Raw genomic sequence first — 17,364 nt, 5'->3', positions numbered from 1 at the left:
GAGGAGTGCTTGGGTGGTTCAGTCAGTTAAGCATCTGACTCTTGATTTCAGCTCAGGTCATGATATCATGGTCGGTCAGATTAAGCCCTGCATCAGGCTGTACACTGACAGCATGGAGCCTGCTTGAGCTTCTCTCTGCCTCTCTCTCTCTCCCTCTGAGATTCAGCCATAAAAAAAAAGAATGAAATCCTGCCATTTGCAATCATATGGATGGACTTTGAGGGCATTATGCTAAGTAAAATAAGACAACCAGAGAAAGACAAATACTGTCTGATCTCACTTATGTGGAATCTAAAACAAAAACAAAAGCAAAACCCAGCTCATATACACAGAGAAAAATTTAGTCTTTGCCAGAGGCAGAGGCTTGCTTTTATTGTATCTCCTATTTCTTACTCTGACTTCCTTGCCTCCCTTTAATAAGGATCCTGTTAATTACATTGGACCCACCTGGATAATCCAGGCTGTTAAGGCATCATCACAAAATCCTTAACTTAATCATATCTGCAATATCTCTTTTACCTTGTAAAGTAACATTCACGGGTTTGGGAATTAAGTAAGATACGAACATCCTTGCAGGTTCATTATGCAACCTTCCATTATAAAACAAATTATAAAAGATAACTGTACTCCTACTCAAGCAGTGGAATTGTATGTGTGATACTCATCTATTTCCAAATATTTTTACAATAAGAATGTAAAACTCTTATAATCCACAATTTCAATGTCAGCAGCTAGAGTCTTTTTAAATTCCGATTTGCTTTTATTTCCTTAATAGAAAGTTATTTTTTCCATTTCAATACATACTACAGCAAAAATTTAGTTTTTGAATTTGGTTGAGCTTCCAGCTCTTGATTTAGGCTCAGGTCATGATCTCACGGTTCGTGAGTTAGAGCCCCGCATTGGGCTCTGTGCTACAGCATGGAGCCTGTTTGGGATTCCATCTCTCTCTCTGCCCCTCTTTGAATGTAACAGTTATAGTATAACCTTACCCCCAAATTGCCACTCTATACTATATGTATTATATTCTTGCTCTAAATGAGTATCTTTAATGCTTGCACTAAAATTAAATAGGTATCTTTCTTGGTTTACATAAAGAAAATAAAATAAATAAAAATACCTTTTCTATTATTTTGCTATTTCTCACCCCTGAAATATTACCAGTTGTTCCGCATTGTTTGTTTTTTTTTTTTTACATGAAAATGTCCAGTGGCTTCTGGGAAATTTTAGATTCTATTAATCAGCTGCCTTATTAATTTAATACTGCCACTAATTTCGTACTGGAGATTGAGTAGTTTTTATCAGTGATTTAAATATTATGTATTTTTAACAAAAATATATATAAGCACAATAGATTAGTTCTCATAATAAATTTGGAAGATAATATTTTTTCTCTTAGTAATAGTCTTGAAATGATAGTCGTAAAATGATAGTTCACTTTACTCCTTTTCTGTTTTGCAATATTCAGTCAGTTTGTCACAGAATTTATTTTTAATGTAAAGCCAACATACCCATGTATTGTATTGCCAGCTAGATGTCATTCCTCAGAAACATATCAGTTATGACTTTTTTTACTATACAATTTTATGCTAAAGTCATTAAAACTATTTTCCTCTGAAAGTAGCATTCAATAGTAATGTTAACAGTTCCAATTATTTACTAAAGAAAAAGATGAAAATTCAGCATATTTTATAGCTCTAAATAATTTCTTAGAGCATCCAATCTGAATGTGCTAATATCAATTCTAATAATCTCTTTCCTGTTGGTGGAAGCAATGGTGTGCCCTCTGCTCTCTGTCTCTGGATATTTCTATTTCATTTGATAACAATGCCAAGCCAGACTGCTGTGGGATTTATGAATCTCTTGGGTGAAAATAATGGAAAAAGTAATGGCATTCGTTTGGGTACTATCTTAATTATGCAACCCATGGAGACTGTCTCATTCACAGGTTAACCTTTTATTTTACCAACTAGATTATCTTCATGTCCGCATTCTCTTCAGCACTGTTTTTATTTAGCTTTCTCACTGAATATCTGAGAACAAAGTGATCAGAAAGTATGTGCTGATTTTCATTCTAATTTAAGTTAAGCTGGTTATTTTCCAATTGTTGTGTGGTTTTCTCTTGCTTTAAGAACATTTAATTGGTTCTCCTGAATAGTATTTATTTCTGTCTGGTAGCATGGGGCTTTGACACACAGGGGTGGTAGGAGAACCCCAAGAGGTCAATTGAAATAGTATTTCAATCAAATTTCATAACTAAGAATTGACCCCTGGGTGCTTATGTTGAGGATTTCTAATTCCTTTCACTTTATAATCCCATTGAAAAGATATTTTATTCCATATGCACTATTTCAAAGCTATTCTTTGTAATTTCCTACTCTTTACTATTAGTCTTACTATACTATCATATACTAACTTTGATTTGGAAAAAAAAAAAAGTTGAGCTATAACAAACTTCTGACACAAGTCACCAAGTTTTGCTGACTAAATACCTCATTACCTTCATGTTACATGCCAAGTAAAATTTTTAGCCTGATTTAAAGTACTTAGTTAGAGTTGAAAATTATATGCATTTTTTGTGAGGATTTATTATGCCTGCTGATTTTCCCATACTGCATTCATGAAATTTTAATGAGATTATGGAAGTGGGTTCCCAAGATTTCAGACTGATATGTCACCACCTCCAGTCTTTTGACTGGTCTTTTTGTTATTTCTGCTAGCTATGACTACTCCTTCAGTCAGGCATTCAAGGCCCTTAATTGCCTCTAACCCTGACCATAACATTCAATGAGTTTCTAGACTATAATTTGATGTGGAAGACTTGCCAATAATTCATAACTATGAAGTCCTGCATGCAACCTTTGAATTTTGCATATTCTCTTTGAGCCATGAAAGTACATAGAGATGAATAACATTTTTGCAATTTATGACTATTCCCAAATTCATAAATAAAAATTTTACAACGTAGTCAAGTTTAATTGTTTTGGATTCTGAATAAAATTTCTACTTATAAATAAAAATCAGTTCCCCTAGGCCTCTGGGTGTCTCAGTTAGTTAAGTGTCCAACTCTTAATTTCGGCTCAGGTCATGATCTCATAGTTCATGAGATGGAGGCCAATGTCTGTGCTGTCAGCGCAAAGCCTGCTTGAGATTCTCTCTCTCCCTCTCTCTGCCCTTTACCCCACCAAAATAGATAAATAAACATTTTTTAAAAATCATCTTCCCAAATACTATAGGTTTTTAATTCAAAAAATAATCTGCTAAGTAATATAAGCAGTGGGGTAAATGTATTCTCAATATTAAAATGCTCCTGTCATACTTTAAAATTTTAAATTGTTACAAATGTATTGATTGTAGAATGTAACTCAAAAAGATTTGATTTACTTTTTAAATTTAAATTCAGTGATAAAGAAGGATATACAAACATATATTATTCTTTATTCACTAACTATAAACATAGAAATATAAACTTTTGTAAGCTGTTTGCTATGAAAAAGTTGTTTGCTTTTTCCACTCCACAGTAAATTGCATCTAACCTTTTCTGAATACATGAGTGAAGTCATGCATAGACTAACTTATCAGGCAATTGTTTATTCATTCATAAAATATACAAATTCTAGGTTGTCTAATGTTTCAAGGTAAAAATTTATTATTTTGATGGATGCTTTTTCTCTGCATCAACATATGGATAACTACTTAGTAACCTTATTAGTCTGTTAATTGTATAAAAATTGCATTAAATAATTTTATGTAGACAAATGTCTTATAACTTCAAAAATATAATTTCCATTTTATAATTATAGAAAATAATTCACCTTTGAAATTATGTTTAAAACTTTATTATTTCTCTCCTAGATTTCTTTTTACCAAAAAGGATACTACTTTAAAGATTTAAACAAATGAACATGAGTTTTATTGTATATTTATATTTTTATATAAATATACAATATATTTGTAATTTATGTAAATTACATATATTAAACATTAATCCACTAAAATCTTGATTTATGAGAAAGCGTTTTCCTTCTAACAGAAAATATTTAAAACTTGAAAATATTTTGCATTATTACTTAGATTCATTTTTTATTTTAATGTAGATGGGTTAAGCCAGTTCTGTGGCCAAGCAAGAAATATTTTTAATTTTTAAAATTTTTTGTAAAGTTGATATATTTTTGAGAGACAGAGAGAGAGAGAGAGACAGAGTGTGAGCAGAGGAGGGACAGAGAGAGAGGGAGACAGAGAATCTGAAGCAGGCCTCACGCTCTGAGTTATCAGCATTGTTAAATTATATTACGCTATTTCTAATTATTAGATTTGTTATGCTTACATCTCTCTTTAAAAGCTATATTGAGGGGCGCCTGGATGGCTAAGTTGGTTGAGTGACTGACTTTCAATTTCTACTCAGGTTGTGATCCCAAGGTCATGAGATTAAGCTCTGTGTAGGGTTCCATGCTGAGTGTGGAGCCTGCTTGAGATTTTCTCTCTTCCTCTACCCTTCCTCCCCATTCGCACTTACTCTCTTTCTAAAATAAAATTTTTAAAAAGCTTTATTCAATATTTAAACATCTAATCCTCCAAAAATATGAAATTTGATTAAAATAATCATAACTATTGTTCCTTACAAAGTCTAAATGTGCATGGAAGCTGAAGCCGCAAACAATGTAATGCAAATAATCAAATACCATGACATGGTGAAGACAGGAGACAGGTCATAGCATCAGAGCAGTCCTCTCATAGTAACAAATAGATACACATAAATGGGCAAATGAAGAGGCTCAAGGACACCCAAAACAGCACATCAGACCATGAACAAGTACAAAATAAGAGTTCATGGTTAAGATAAAGTTTATTGTGTGATTCTTTTGGACTATGCTGAAAGTTCCAATTCCCAAAATATTGATCATGAAGCAAGGCAGAGACTTAGGGATTCAGTGGATCAGTACTTCTCATTAATTAAGAGTGAAGGCATATTCACTGAAGTCAAAAATAAACTGATGATGATAAATTTAGATACTATAATAAAATGATGTTAAAGTCCTGTGTAGTGAAATTAAGTATAGGAATAGAACCAATGAGAGTATAACAGAAAGTAACTTTCAATTTTGCAAATATTAACCAATAACTAATTATAAAGAAAAAGCAATTGCATTTGCTTTAATGACAACAACAACAAAAATGAAGCACATAGGAATAAATTGAAGAAATATGTAGGAATTTAAATGAAAAAAAACTTTTAAACCCCATGTAAGGACACTAAAGACCTGGATAAGTGGAAAGATATATACTCTCCTTATATAGAAAAAGCCAATTACTATAAAGATGGTGAATCTCCTACAGTTTATCTGATTTTAATGGAAAAATGAAATGTTTGAGGGAAATTTGACAAATTTTATTTTAAGTATTTTAAAGAATATAGAAAATTAACTATGCATGTATGAATTTCTGAAAATAGTGTACTGATGATTTACAATGCCACCTGTAAAATGCACTGTAAGGCTTAAATAATTGGTTCTCCATGCATTTTGTCAGATCACCAGAATAGACTGTATTTAATAATGAATGTGATATTCAGAATCTATGATGTAACAGTTTCATTCAATAATAACATTACTGAAATAATTAGTTAGGTATCTCAAGAAAATATAGATAGATCTGTATACTTATCTCATCACTTATGCACAGCTAAATAAGTCTAAATGAACTTAACATTTTTGGAAACTATAAAAATGGTGAATTAAATATTTAAAAGCATAATATTAGAGTGGGAAGACTTTGTTAAAAGACTACAAAAGCCATTATGGAAAAGTTGATAAATTTTACCTTATAACGCTTTAAAATTTATTTTAAAAACTTGTAAAGATCTAATATAAGAAAAAGATGGGAAATGCTTTACATATAATTTTCAAAAGGTTAATTTTTAATAAAGAACTCTGACAAAACGACCAACAATTTCATGAAAGAGTAGAGGAAATGATAAATGAGTTATAAATAGAGAAAAGAAAATGCTCAAATTGCTTATACTTAATGGAGTACAAATTGAAATAAAAGTTCAGATTTAAATATGACATATTATATGTAAGTACTTAATTGCAAAATTCCACAAGACTTGAGTATACAATAGTTTGATGTTTAATTCTCCACTGAATTTAACTTAGTCTTGAGCCATTAAAAAAAAAAAAATTCTTGACACACCTGGGTTGCTTTCCAACTCAGTTTCAGCTCCAGTCATGATCTCATGGCTTTTGAGTTTGAGCCCCAGGGGCGCCTGGGTGGCTTATTCGTCGGACTTCAGCTCAGGTCATGATCTCACCGTTTATGGGTTCGAGCCCCACGTCAGGCTCTGTGTTGACAGCTAGCTCAGAGCCTAGAGCCTGTTTCAGATTCTGTGTCTCCCTCTCTCTCTCTGACCCTCCCCTGCTCTCTCTCTCTCTCTCTTTCTGTCTCTTTCTCAGAAATAAATAAAACATTAAAAAAATTGAATTTGAGCCCCAGTGTGAGCCCCACATTGACAGTGTGGAGCCTGCTTGGAATTCTCTCTGTCCCTCTCTCTCTTTCTCTGTCCCTCACTCATTCACTTGCTCATGTGTGTTATTTGTCAATCTCTCAAAATAAATAAACTTAAAAATTTTTCTTAAACTTCTGCCAGTTCATAATTATTTCCAATTTGAAAGTCACTTCTGTTAAGTAATTTCTCAATCCAGACTATCCATTTTCATTTTTAAAAATCCCATTCAATATTCAGTCATCCCCTGCATTCATCTGCATCCCAGATTGGTCTCTACATTTTTGGGGTGAGAGTAGGTGTTGTCCTGGTGTCAGAATTGGGGGACATCAAATCTTACCCTCTCCTCTTGCTGACCTTTTCCATCTTGGATGGGTAACTGGGTAGCTATTATATTTTAAAGTTTTTATTTATTTATTTTGAGAGAGAAAGTGTGAGGAGGGGAGGGAGAGAAAGAGGGAAAGAGAGAGAATCTCAAGCGGGCTCCACAGTGTTAGCAACAATGTGGGGCCAACATGGGGCTTCAACTCACAAACAGTGAAGATCATGACCTGAGATGAAAATAAGCACCAGACTCTCAACTGAATGAGCCACCCAGATGCCTGGGTAGCTATTTTATTTTAAACTCACACTCTCATTGATCCAAGAATCTTCTTACTGGGAATTCATCTTAACAAACAAAACAAATAAATATGCCAAGATGTAAGTACAAGGAAGTTCAGTTTTAGCATGGTTTTATAATAACAAAGCAAACCAAAAATTTAATAAATCCCTAAATATCAATCAATAAAAAACAATAGACTATAACACAACCATTAAAAGAATAATGTGGGCTTAAAGTTCTGACAATTGTTATGTTAGTAGGAAAAGACAAGTAGGGCAATATTACCCCTTTTGTATAAGCATGGAATATAACCAGAACGAACATTTCTGGATGGATAGCCATAGGACTGAAAGTTGTGGGAGGATGATCAATCTTTTTTACCTAACATTTTATTTAAAAAAATTAAATTTCAGAGAAAAATGTAAATGTACAATGAACAATATCTTTTAACCAATATTTTACCAAATTACTTAGTCACTTCAACTATCTGATCATTTTCTATATTTATTTCTATATGAATTACAGATGATTTTTTTCTTTCATTTTATTTGTATATACTTCTCACTCTTTTCTATTGGTTTTGTAATTTAAAAAATGCAAGGTTTAACTTCTGTGTTTTGTTTTAACAGATTTAAGAGTCATATCAAACGTTTCAACCAAAATAAAATCATATTATTTTGATATAAATTCCTGCTGTTTTACCCCAAACTGCCAAATATCGCTTATACATTTAGGTTCTGTAGCATTTATAGATAATGTTATATTTATTTAACTTTTTAAAAAATGCTTATTTGTTATGAGAGAAAGAGAAAGTGGAGGAGGGGCAGGGTGGGGGGACTGAATCCCCCTGACAGTGCAGAGCCTGACTTGGGGTTCAACCTTATGAACCACTAAATCATGACCTGGGCTGAAATGGAGAGTCGAATACTTAACTGACTGAGCCACCCAGGTGCCCCTATTTAACTTTTTATAGATACAGCTCTTCATAACAGAGTTTGCTATGTGTTTGTTGGAATACATAGATGCAATGTTCTATCATGAGTTTTCTTGTCCAGGAAGAAAAGACTTTACACTTAAATATCTGATTTTTATGTTTGATTATGCCATTCAATAGCTAACTCTGATCTAGAAGCACAATAAGGACCAACGATTAGTTTTTGATCTTCAACTAACAAATAAATAAACTCCTTCCAATAAGTGATTTCAATAATTTGAAATTTGTTTCTACCACTCAAACGTTAAGCTGAACACAAAAGACATTTAAAAAACAAAATGGAAAAATTAAGCATAATAATAAGTATCACAATCATTTATTTTTAACTAACCATTTGTATATGCCAGCAATAATTCCTTGGAAAATATTGAAATAATTTTAATATTAATAGAGAAAAAATTTCTTGTATTTATAATTACATTCTCTACTTGACAATGTTCAGAAGACCTTTTAAAAACACAATGAAATGACATTAATATGAGCAGATTTTATTAAATAAGTTTCATGCCCTATGGTATACTTTAGTTTCACTAAAGTCAATATAGGGGAAGGACAGAGAAAGAAATTGAACATTAATTTTTATTTTGACTCAAAATGTGTCTAAAATTTAATATGTAGATAATGTTGGGGCTATTCATGACCTCGATTTCAACAGACAGCATGCAGAGTGAGAATTCAATTGTACCAAACAAATTTCATTCAATCAAGGATACAATGAAACAAAAGTGTTTTTCAGAAAAATGTGAAACTCCTTATTGACCAGTGGGACAGAAACTACTAAAGCAAATCGAATTTGGGACCTGTATGTCCCATATATGGGACTTATGGCATTCTCTTTATAAAAAGCAAATTCAGGATTTTAAGAGAATGGAAAAAGATGCAATTATATCATGTTACTAGTTTCATTTAAAATAATGATTGCTAGAGCACCTGGGTTGCTCAGTCAGTTAAGCATCTGACTCTTGATTTCTGCTCAAGTGACAATATCAGTTTCTGAGTGAAAGCCCTGCATGGGGCTCTGCGCTGACAGTGTGGAGCTGGCTTAAGATTCTCTCTCTCTTTTTCTCTCTGTTCCTCCCCTTCTCCCTCTCTCTCTCTCAAAAAAAAAATATTAACAATAATTTCTGAGAAGAAAAAAGTTTCATATATGTTAATCTAGTCAAATTACACAGGTTAAATTTCTATTTCCATGAGTTTTGTATTAAAACATTTATCATGAGATCAAAGTTTAGAATATTTTCAAGCACAGGTAAACATGTTACTTTTTCCAAAATTGGTACAGTATTTATCTATAATGACTCCAAGTTAAAAGGCAGGGGGAGGAAAATTCTGCTTAAAAATGTTTTATCGTTGCAGTACCTTGAAACAAAACAACAAAATGTTAGTACATGTTTATTGGTAATATAAAATTAATTACCTGCCCTTGAAAAAACTCTTGACAATCAAGTTCACATTGAAACATTTAAATAATAACTCACAATTCTTAAATAAGGAGAACAAACAGAGGGTTATTGGAGAGGTTGTAGGGGGGTGGGATGGGCTAAATGGTATGGGGCATTAAGGAATCTACTCCTGAAATCATTGTTGCACTATATGCTAACTAACTTGGATGTAAATTTTAAATAATTAATAATAAAAAAGGCAATAAATAAAAGATAAATAATAACTCACAAGTAAATATGTATAGCTGATATTCTACAGGGTCTATTAAATGGGCGATATGTGGAAATTGAATAGTTCTATTATTAAAAACTATGCACCAAAAGGAAAACAACACCTTTGTCCCTTATTTCCCATTCCATTGGTTAACAATATCATCTTCTATTCTGGAAAAAATTCTACTTCTGGTCACATTTACTTAATCTCTTTTCTCCCCTCCCCCACTTCTTTCTCTTACCCACTCCTTCCTTCTCCCACTCCCACTCTGTTCCCGTCCCTTGTTCTCTACTGCTTTGTCCTCCCTTTCCTCCTTCTCTCCCTCTTTCCTGTCTACATCCTATCTCTGTGATTTTTTCAAGATAATTCTTCCCAAGGGTCTTTCTTCACTCAGATCTACAGAGTCATCAGAACTATCTGTCTACAGAAAAGTTTTGATAAAGCTATTAAATTTTAAATAAAAACTATAGTTAAAATATAGAAGTTGAAAAAGCTAAAGTTCACAGCTTTGAAAGCTCCTATTAATGTGGCCTTTACCTATCCTTGCATCCTGATTTCCAGTCTGCTGTCTCTCAGTGTAGCCAAACTGGAATAACCACTCTCCATTTTCTGAATTGCCATGTGGTGCTGAGTCTTTGCTTATGAGTGTTATTCTATATCAATCCACGTATGTAGAATTCAAAGATGTAAATTTTGTTTCTGTTCATTGTCTATTTCAGGAAATAATTGCAATAATAAGATATGGAATAATTCAGCGTTGTTTACTTAGCACAATATTTGAAAGGAGAAACTAACCTTCAGACTTGCCCCAAAAATAATTGCCCCCCAAAATACTTGATTCATTCAGTGCCCCTGCCTAGTGCCAGTCACATAAAGGTGATAGACTTGGCCCCTTCCCTAAATGTTTGCACTCTAGCAGAAAAAGAGACAATTAAACAAGAATTTTCAGAGACTTTTTTGGGGAAATTGCAAAGCATAAAAAACGTTACTTTGACTAAAACTGAAAGTAATGAATAGGAATTTGTCAGGTGAAGAGAAGAGGATAGAATGTTCCAACCACACGTGTGAAAGCCTCGGGTAAAAAAGAGCAAGATCTAGTCACCAAACTAGGAGTTTAGCACAGCTGAAGCCTGGAGTGAAATGGCAGATATATTGAGAAATGAGTCAGGGTCTGGTATATGTTAACGGGTTTGAATTTTATCCTGGAGACAAAGATTTAAGTATGTGAGTGAGATGATCAGTTTCATGTTGAAGGAGTGTTACTTTGTCTTCCCTGTGGAAACCTATCCATTCATCAAGAACTCTACAGACTTACATGGCAAATAACAAAGACTTATAGTTTGAGTTTCATATACAGGCACACATTCTTTGCAACATCCCTGGAGTCTAAAGGACAGATTTAGTACTATTTTAAGAGTTTTTTTTAAATATATATTTCTCCAAAGACATGACTTAGAAGTAAAAGGATATATTTTGGATTAACACAGAAAATTAAAATTATCTGATGTGTTTTAACGAATAATTAATATTAGGTAAGAAATTATGCTAACAGTTAAGCATAGATATTATGATATGCGATTAATGCAGTTATGGGCCATTCATAAGGCTCCTCAATATTGAACACACACAATGAATGTTTATGAGTGAGATTTTTATTTGATGAAATCTTCCTTGAAAACATTACCTTTGGTTTATATTTTTAGATAGTGTCTTCAGTCAAAGAGAATATTTACAATAAACTGTTTTACTAATTTACTTACATTGTGTCATTGAGCTCTGTTTTCAAGATAGTCACTAGCATTCATAAGTTCTCTTGCATACACAGACATTTTGCTTCCTGAAAACTAATGAATATAATTGGTGGCGGTATACTGTTGGCATTTTCTAACAATAAAGTAATTTGTGTCTTCCCAGAAATAGTTCCAGTTATGCCACTAGTTGGAAAAAGATTAATTAAGGACAAATTAGGTAAGTCATTGAAAGCCTGTTAAGTGTTTCTTATCTCTTTATTCACCGAAGAAGATGATTATTCATAAAACACCCTTGTTTCAAGGGAAGCTCTAAATTTTGTAGAGCCACTTTATAAGAGAGAGGATAATATTATGAATACAATGTCTGACAGGAAAGTAAATATTTATACTGAGAAGGAAAATCACATGCAAAAATTAACTAAAATGTAACAAGTACCACAAAAACTACAAAATCTTGGAGAAAAAAGAATAATACTGATTAATAAATTCTGACATATCTCTAGCATACTGTTTGGTTGCATACTCTTTGACTACCTCTTCATGTGACACTGATTTAATGATTTCATCTTCTATCAAGTGAATAGAAATATAATTATTTTGCCTACTCATGTATTTAATAAAAACATTGATACTTGGGATTTTTAGAATATGTATCATAATTTATATAAAGATGTTTGTATTACTGCTTATAGTCTCGTGTTTTACAAACACAGGAAAACTGGTAAATTATATTTTATACAATTTCTATCATGCAAAAATTCATAGTACTTTTTCAACTTTACCCTCTGCATTTTTCAATATAACCCTCAAAGAAATTTTCATTTTGAGAAGGCCGCAAAGAGATCTATTCTTGCGCTTGAAATTTTGACATGTTTGAATATGAAGTTTCCACAGACTAGCTTCTAGTTCTGTATGGTTCAAAATATATTACTCTCTCCTCCACTACTCCCATATTTCCAGTACGTGGCACCATAAGATATGCCCATATAATGATCAGACCTATAGAACTATCACTCAGGCAGAATGAGTCAGCAAGTGGGCAGTAGAAGTTCTCCTGAACATCCTTACACATGAATAGCTAAAAATAACCTAACTTCTATGGAGGTGATCTATGGAGGTGATTACTTATTATCCACTAAACCCAAACATTTCAATCCTTTCAAATTCACTTTGGCCAGGCCCCAAAACTCTTAGCCAACATGAAGGAGGGGTAGTCACAGAGAAAAATGACTGTAGTTAAAATACATTTGTTTTTCGAATCTTACAAAAACATATATTCATGTAAACATATACTAAATGACCTTCCCAGGACTTGGTAGCATCTTTCTAAAATATATACAAAATTTTTATGAGTCTTCCTTTATACTCAGATTCCAGAATAATTGCTCATATTCTTTGCCTCTCTACGACGTAGCAAGCTCTCTACTCCTCCCTCGTCCTAACACACATTATTACTAGAGCTAATGTACTCCACTATTGCTTAAGTTTTCATATACCTGCCAACTCCTCTTAAGTTATTCTTTTAATTAAAAACACTTTTTATTGGGGTGCCTGGGTGGTTCAATCAGGTGAGCAACTGGCTCTTAATTTCAGTGCAGGTCATGAACCCAGGGTTGTGAGATCAAGCCCCACATTGAGCTCCGAATTGAGCATGCAGCCTGCTTAAGATTCTCTCTCTCCCTCTGCCCCTCTCTACAACTCATGAACTCTTATGCTTTCTCCCTCTAAAATAAAAGAAATAAATAAATAGAACAAAAAAAACCCATTTATTATTTAACTGCTTGGATTGTACCATCAATTCACTGCAAGGAGTCTAATTGATATACACCCTCATACTTCCCTTCTTATTTCAAATATAACTTTCTCATCAATTCTTTTCCAGTCATTCTGATGGTACCCATTTTGTTTGTTTGTTTCCTATCATGGGGTTTATTTTATTTGTGTCTAAATAATTTTCCAAGTTAGTATATTTATTTATTTATTTATTATTTATTTTTTATATTTTATTTACATTTTATATTTTATTTTTATATTTATGTTTTATATACATACATATTTATATTTCATATTTATATATATTTATTTATAGTTTATATTTATTTATTTATTTATTCATTTACCAATAGCCCCCTTGTTCCAAACACAGTGCCTGCCATATAATAGGACTAAATATTTATAGTAAAACCCCATTGTAAGATATATTCACTCAGAATATATTTGTTCTATAAATATTTACTATTCCCAAAGTGAGTTTAAGTTCTTGCCACAGGGAATCAACAGGCAACCCTACCTTACAAGGTGTCTCTTGACCTTCCCAATATGTTCTCCAGCCAAAATAATGGGCACTAAATAACTACAAGTTTAACCAAAATCTCTTCTACTGGCCCTGATGTTCTGTCACAACCACAAGAAAGAAGGCATTAATTCCATTAATAGATAAGCCAGTGTGTACATCTTTTACCAGAGATTGCCAAACCACACCTGGGGTCAAAACTCTTGGTAGGTCTGTTAGAATAAGATAACTCCAGGTCATACTATTCAATTTGCAATAATACTATCCTGCTTTTATAAGAATGGATTCTCTGGATCTCACTATATTATAGTGAGGTTTTACTGAATTGCACAAGTGAATGAACCCAAGTTTATCAGTATTCCTCCTATTAAATTAAAAACATTTTTTAAGTTTTATTTATTTTTGAGAGTGGGAAGGAAAGGAGCAGAGAGAGAGGGAGACAGGGAATCCAAAGCAGGCTCCAGGCCCTGAGCCATCAGCTCAGAGCCCAACATGGGGCTCAAACTCACAAACCATAATATAACAACCTGAGCCAAAGTCAGATGCTCAACTTACTTAACCACCTATACACCCTGAGTATTTCTCTTATTTTAAAGATAACAAATTTAATGAATAAAATGAGGAATGGAATCTAATGAAAAGAATTTAATTTTTAAGACTGAATTTAAACTAAAAGTGTTTTGTGGAAATAGAATTATTTAACTTTATAAACAGAAAATTAACTAAATTATCAAAATGTTTTAAATTATCTATACTCTTCTTATGAGAAGCAATGTATAATATACTTAGATGTTCTGGGAAATCCAGTAACTGTTTCCGTTTTTGCACATGTCTTTTTATAAAATTTTAAAAGCAAATTTACTTCCATTAAATCATTTGAGTATAAAGACCTTATGAAATAAATCTACTTATATGGTAAGTAGACTAAATCAACATTTATTCAAGCCCTGTTTTCTCTTATTTCCTATATTTTAAAGCTGAACACTAATCTTTCTACATCTCCTTACATCTAGCAAAAGCCATGTGAAAATCTATTCAAGCAAAGTATATAGAAGTCTTGGGGATTTCAGGAAAATATTTGTTTCTTGATACACCAACCTCCTCTTTCTCTTCCATTACTTAATTTTCCTTCCTAAGTTGGATGTAGCCATGAAGAATGGAGATGCCAAAACAGTGATATTTCAGTGATGAAGAAAAGTCTCAGAACATCATAAGACTGAAATCTTTGAGATAGTGAAACAGAACAACAGTCACCTACTTATTGGCATTTTGTTTTATGGAAATAAAATATTTCATTTATTTAAACTTCAGTTTAGTAGAACATCAAAATATCATTTTCTATAGAGAGAATAGAGAGATAATTTATTTTGTCTTTTGTGACACTTAACAGCCAAACACAATCAACAAATAACAGTGACACAAATATTTTTATTATGTAGCAGATGGGTAAACTGAAGCTTAGCATTACATGCACAAGTTTACATATCCAATAAGAGATACAGCCTAGGGATGCCTGGGTGGCTCAGTTGGTTAAACAACTTACTCTTGATTTCAGCTCAGGTCATGATCTCACCATCTGTGGGACTGAGCCTGCATCTGGTGCAAGGCTAATAGCATGAAACCTGCTTGGGTTTCTCTCTCTCTTCCTCTCTCTCTGCCCCTCCCCTGCTCATGCTCTCCTCTCTCTCTCTCTCTCACAATAAATAAGTACACCTATTCACTATAATTTAAAATCTAGGAGAGAAACAAGATTTGCATTAAAACTAATACAGTATTGGGGTGCCTGGGTAGCTCAGTCGGTTAAATGTTTGACTTAAACTCAGGTCATGATCTCATAGTTCATCAGTAGGAGATCTGTGTTGGGCTCTGTGCTCATAGCTCAGGGAGTCTGGAATCTGCTTCAGATTCTGTGTCTCCCTCTCTCTTTGCCTCTCCCCTGCTCATGCTCTGTCTCTCTCAAAAATAAATAAACATTAAAACTTTTTTTAGAAAATAAAAAAATAAAATATATTAAAACATGTGATATTTATTAGGCTGGGTGGTTTAACGTATAAATAGCTGATCCTGGGGCACCTGGGTGGCTCAGTTGGTTAAGCGTCCGACTTCAACTCAGGTCATGATCTCATAGTTCATCAGTAGGAGATCTGTGTTGGGCTCTGTGCTCATAGCTCAGGGAGTCTGGAATCTGCTTCAGATTCTGTGTGTGTCTCTCTCTCTCTGACCCTCTCCTGCTCGCTCTGTCTCTCTCTCTTTCAGAAATAAATAAAACATTTAAAAAAATAAAAAATAAATAGCTAATCCTTCTTGAGTAGTTAGTATGTCACTTTTCTAGCCACTTTACATTCATTAACTTTTTTTATTCTCGGCATAACACTATTACATAGGCACTATATAATGCACATTTTACAGGGGAGAAAACTGAGGGTATGAGAAGTTATGAGTTTTTAAGTACCTTGTCATAAGTGACACAGCCAATAAGCAACAGGGCTGGCATTTAGACACAGGCAGTCTGGCTCCAGCAGTTATGCTCTTAGCCACTATCTCACACGATTTCTCAATGGTCTGTTTATGTCAGTCTGAATGAAGTAGATATTTCATCCTAATATTAGGATAACATAATTAAAACTTACAGAGTTAGAAAAAAACAGATTTCAGATGCAACATAGAAAAAATATTAACACATAGTACCTACTATGTGTTAGGCTCTGTGCCAAGTAATTTACATATATTAACCCCTTTAATTTTCTTAGTAAAATAACAGTCCAATGTGGCTAGAACTGTTTATTTTCCCTATTCTATAGAAATTTTGAATCCTCGAAAAGCTAAGACGTTGCCAAAAGTAGCACAGTTTATAAATGATGCAGCTCAGATTCTAACCCAGGAAATCTGATTCCCATATTTGACTCAAAAGCTCTTCAGTAACAAGGCACATAACTTACACCCACTGTACAAAGAGTAAAAACTAGTAAAATCTACAGGAGAAATAGAGAATATTTGCTGAGTATTCAGGGAGAGCTTCATGAAAGGGAAAACTGGATCTAAATAAACTTTAAAGGGAGAAGAGAGTAAGAAACAATAAGCAACAAAATTGAGATTCAGAAGTTATAATAAAAAATGAAAAAAAACATGTGAGAATAATTCCGGAATATCAGAGTCAAGTAGGAGCATGATGGCATTCATTAAGATCAGTTGCACTTTTAATTTCTAAATTTGATAATTTTTTTCAAATCCAAAGTTAACTTGTTCTACTTTCACTCACCACTCCTTGTTCATTTCAATTCCTGACTATTCACTTTAATTTCATGACAGTTTATATTCTGACTGGCAGCTATTAGGTCCCATAAAAATAAAATTTTAAAGCTATATTTCCTGCCTTTGAGGAAATTATATAACCTTTCAAATTTATGAAATAATTTAATTTTTTAAATGTTTTTTGTTTATTTCTGAGAGAGAGAGAGAGAGAGAGAGAGAGCATGAGCAGAGGACGGTCAGAGAGAGAGGGAGACACAGAATCTGAAATAGGCTCCAGGCTCCAAGCTGTCAGCACAGAGCCCGATGCGGGGCTCG

The sequence above is a fragment of the Crocuta crocuta genome, unplaced genomic scaffold (genome assembly GCF_008692635.1).
Source record: "Crocuta crocuta isolate KB4526 unplaced genomic scaffold, BGI_CrCroc_1.0 scaffold432, whole genome shotgun sequence".
In the NCBI taxonomy this organism is placed as follows: Eukaryota; Metazoa; Chordata; class Mammalia; order Carnivora; family Hyaenidae; genus Crocuta; species Crocuta crocuta.
The sequence above is the reverse complement of the archived record's forward strand: the minus strand, read 5'-3'. Positions refer to the sequence as shown.